Raw genomic sequence first — 5265 nt, forward strand, 5'->3', positions numbered from 1 at the left:
GGAACTGAAATCGGCGGCACAAGTACTTCGATCTAGGCACAAACGGTTCTGAAGTAATTAGAGAGTTCATCCATACCTCAAATTTTTCCGAAGAAACGGAGTTCTATAACCTTTTTTTACCATAGTGTTTAGCTTTCACAGAAGAAAACGACAAGTAAAGCCGAAAAGTAGGGGTTTCTTCCAATATTTTGTGTTTAGTTGGATTTTCTAGACCAATTACTCCAGAATCGAGTTTAACAAGTTCAAACCAAGAGATGTCTTAAAATAACGGTATTTTCCATTGAAAGCTCATTGTTTTATCTAGTTTATCCATCTATTGCAGAGATCAGCGTCGGCTAGAATGAGTAAAACTTCAGGAGCGGTCCGTAATACTTTGTTGGGTTTGTTATCTCTGGATTTAGAAAATCCAAGCAGAAGCAATGAAGACGATGTATCGACTCTATTCTTTTAAATCGTGACACGACCATCGGAGTTCAGGGCAGAGAAGTTTGTGAGAGCACTACCCTTTGATTTTGGCCAAATATGAAAACAGATGCCTGCAGCCTCTTTTGAAATAAAGTACGTCGTTAGCTTTCCTATAAGAAGGCAATGGAGAAATCCATATACTCACTTTGAGAACTCTGTGGAAACGTTGTAACAAATTTGGAACAATTTTGAATTAATGCAAGTACTGTGGCGTTGAAGGCAATGAACTGGCTAATTTACTAGCGAACTGCGGGTCTTTGGAGCATTCAAGCATAGCGGCAACTGCCAGGTACATCTGGGATCTCATGAACAACCGTTGGAAATAACCAAGTGTTTTCTGAAATGGGCAGACCAGGTGGTTACAAAACTCCTTCTCAGACAGAGAAGAAGTGAGTTGATAGTCATCATAGCTAACAACGACGGCTCATTCCAGCAGGTTAAGGTCATTCCATTTACTCCGAGTGAATTTCAACCAAAGTCCATTTCGATTAAAATTTAATTTGGTTGAAATTAACTAGGAAGTAAATTGCAGACCCTACCTGATTTGTACAATTTGCTTGAAGGTTAAGAGAGGATAAGAGACCCCTTGGTTGTCCTGCATTCGCCTTACAAAGGGCAACTATGCCTGAGTGCTTGGAAAATCGCGTAAGATTTTTACAGCCAACACAATTCCATTCCAAAGCGTGCTGCATCGTTTCTTTATTGCGTTGGAGTCTCTAAATTTGTCTTTAATTTTGTATCATTATTACATTTTTGCTCTTTATGTATGTGGCTAAATACAAACATAGTTATTTATGTCTGCCTCCATTTCTCATAATCGCTATATTATTTCCTTTAAAATATAATTTCACTTTTTTTTTATAAGTATGTACTTAATAGCCAAAATGTCGTATGACCGCTTTATTGCTGTTTATTTAGTTTTAAAGTCATTAAGCCATATAGTAAATATGTACATACATACATATGTACATATTTGCATGTATGGAAATAGTTATCGTAATATAAACGACGCTAAATATATTTATAGCTTTAAGTTGCTTTACTTAAATCTATTCGCAAGTAAAATAGTTATGTTAGATACATACATATATGACACTACAGCCGATAAATTACGGGTATAGTGGACTTTGACAGTCAACTCAGCGGGTACGGCAAATGAAGAGATCAGTGACTAGGGGTTAGTTAGCAGCTGAGTGCTTATATACTAAGTATGTATTTGCAATAAGTGTGCTCTGTTTGCATATATGTATGTATGTATGTATGTTTGCATGTGGTCAAATGGAGCAATCAGACACACAATACTTAAGGCAATGAAATTTGAACGGTTTACTCGGCGTGAGTGCGTTTGCTTAAGGAAAAAAATTTAGCTGATGTTTAGAAGTATACAAAAATACATATGTACATACATTCATACATGTGTATGTGTACATCAGGCCCAGCCGCAAGAGGGGTTTTGGGGATTTACTTGAACCCCGCCTGTTGGATGGAAATCCTACATAAAAATTTGCCATCATTTAGTTTAAGATAATAATGATAAAAAATATTTCAAGATCTCAACAATTTTCATTGAGTTTGAGGCCGTTTCTAATGGTTCATATGCCAGTGACCGCAGTGAAGAAGTTTTATGAGGAGATGTACAGGGCTATCACAGAATCCATCGTAGCTTCGATTTTCGTGAAATCTACGAAAGTGCTATCACAGAATCCGAATGGCTACGAACGTCAATTCGAAATTCGTAGAGAGCCTTCATTGAATCCGTTCGTAAATAAGATTCGTACAGATACTCTACGACGAGATTATGCTGTCGGAACAAAATTTAAAATCACTCAATCTTAAAAATAGTGGAAGAAAGCTGCATTATTTTTAATATTAAATATTTATTGTACTCCAAATTTGTTATAGTTTGATATAATTCCATATATTTGTGTAAACGTAGACGTAAAATACCAATGCTATACATACATACATATGTACATACACGAATTCACCTGCTAGACGCTATTTAATGAATTAATATCTTGCATTAATCATAGGAAATAAACCTAATTACTTTAATATCATAAAAATTTATTAAAAAAAAAAAAAACTTCTATTTAAAATAATAAAATCTAAGCTAAAAATAAACTAAAAAAAAAATATTTATTAAAAAAATAAACAAAAACTAAATAAAAAAAGAAAAAAATCTCCAAAATCTAGTACTTTGCATACTCGGCCATTGCGCCTGATTGGCCATCGTGAGCAAAATGACATACATAAATGTCTGTTGTTTCCTTTGCACTAACTGATTTCGAATCAGCATTCGAAGCTGGCAACGATATTTTCGAGTTCACTCGGATTCAGTGATAGCTATTTTTTCGTATTTGTAGCGGGCATTTGAATTCGTAGATTTTCTACGATGGATTCCGTGATAGCCCTGGTAATGATAGTAGCTATAAATTCTACCTATATACATATGTGTAAATTATTGTTGTTTTTCCACAAAATTTTTTCTTTAGAAACGGCCTAAAGCTCAATAAAAATACTCGTTAAAGGGCCTCTGTAGCTCGGTGAATTGCATGTGACTTTACTTTGCGTTGTGCTGAAATATATCCACAATTAAATGCAATATGCTAAATACTCTAAATAAAACAATGATATTCTCGGTTCTTGCGAATGACGTTACATAAAATCCCCCTAAAGAGAAATCCTGCGGCCGGCCCTGGTGTAAATATATGGGTACCTACTTGACCAATGAGAAAAAAATCACAGCACTTTCATCGTGATGGGGCACTACCGCTGTAATTTTTAGTTTTCAGCATGGCAAAGGTATCTTGAACTTAGCTAAAATTTAAATAAATAGGCTAAAAGACATATGAGAAGACTAGTTTTAAAATTTTAATTTTTTTATATAGAGCTTATTTACGTCACAACTTCTAAAAATAAGTATGTTTCATATGTATATTCGAATAGTTTCAGATTACGCCGATAAAACGAATGAATCGGGAAGAAATCATCAACTATACATAGAGTCAATTCAGTTTGAGGCATACATCAAGATAACCAACCGTTCAGCTATAGAAAAACTAAAAATGCAGATTGCTAGTACTTTTTACGCTGATTTTAACTATATAAATATTATTGCCGCAATTAGAAAGTAAAGTAGATATAAAAGGTAAAACAAAAAAAAATTGTATATTTTAAAATATTAATATTTTCTAAACTGCGTAACCGATTCAAAAGGTGTCAAAATAAAGACAATTAATTTATCTTCAAGCTGATATATAAAATGTTTATGCTTTTTTATATATTTAAGCCAAAAATATAAAACAAAAAAAAAATTCACAATTTTTTCATAAAATAATCATTTTTTAGAAAAAGTCCATTATCAATGCTTAAAAAATTTATATTATTTAGAAAGTGCAAGTCTTTACCTTTAATTTTATATACATATTATATTATGATTTGCTTTTAATTTTTCAGAATTCAGTGATAATAAAAAATATAAATGCATGTACAGTTGTCCACAAAATAATAGGAGTGCGATATCTTCACCAGTTTTCGCCATTTGTCTTTTATTTATTTAATATTTATTACTTTTTTATAAAAGTTTAGCTGGCAATGCAACAAGCACCACATAAATTCAGATTTCAGATTTTGTACTAAAATTATAAAAATTTCGCAAATTTTCACCCAAATTTAAAACTATTTAATCAGAATCTTTAGAAAAAATTGTGGTTTGCAGTTTTGTAGCCCATTTAATTTTAGTATAATCAAGTGCCAATTTCAAGTTGCTAAAAAATCCCGTTGATCTTAATTAAAATTAAGATTCGGATTCAAAATAAAATAAGATTGAAATAATTTGTATGACTAAGAACACGATTAAGACTAAGATCAGGATTAATACGACTAAAATTAAGATTCTGATTAAGATTAAAATACAGCTTTAAGATTAAGATAAAAATAAAGTTCAGTATTAATACTAATATTAAGATTATGATTATGATTAAAATTCAAAATGAGAATGAGATTGAGATTAAACTAGTTTAAGTTTAAGACTAAGATTAAGATCCAAGATTGAGATTGAGACTGTGATTGAGATTGAGTTAATAACTGTTCATTGTTATGCAGAAAAATTCTCTTATAATGTGGGATCCACACAAACAACTTTTATTTTATAAAAATAAATAAAGTTTATTCTCTAACAAAAACCGTATAAATACAAGTTTCAAACCTTGTCCCATATTAAAAAAAAAATAACAAAACTTTCTTAAAAGTTTCAAGCGTGTGCGTTCACACAAAAAGCTGGGTCGAGCTCAAACAAACGAAAGTCCTAGTTACCTCAAACTTACACTTTATACACTAAAATTGATTGGGCTAACAAACTGCATATCAAAAAAATTTGAAATTTGTTCGAAAAATTGATTTTGTTTTTCTAATATTGCGCAAAGTTTGAAACGGTATACGGATTTTGTTAAAAAATAAACCATATTAAAGAAATAACAAAAATAGAAAAAGAAATCGTCCAAACTTAGTAAATTTGGGGCCCTTTATGTATGCATGTATGTATTTATCTCGCTGAGAAATTTCTAATCTAATTTCTAATTTTTTAATCTAGTTAGTTAAAAATAAAAGTGATGAAGAAAACACAGTTTTTTTGCGATTTTTAGGGCAAGGTGTGAGAACAATTTTTTTCGAGAAAAATTGCGCGCCACATAAGCTGTCACAAATTTCCAAATTTTTTTTGCGACCAAACCTAATGTGAACACGCTGTTGAATTCCTTAAACACTGATTACGTGGATTTGTATAAAATAAATCTAATT

This window comes from Rhagoletis pomonella, unplaced genomic scaffold (assembly GCF_013731165.1).
Source record: "Rhagoletis pomonella isolate Grant_MI unplaced genomic scaffold, Rhpom_1.0 Rhpom_scaffold_00002, whole genome shotgun sequence".
In the NCBI taxonomy this organism is placed as follows: domain Eukaryota; kingdom Metazoa; phylum Arthropoda; class Insecta; order Diptera; family Tephritidae; genus Rhagoletis; species Rhagoletis pomonella.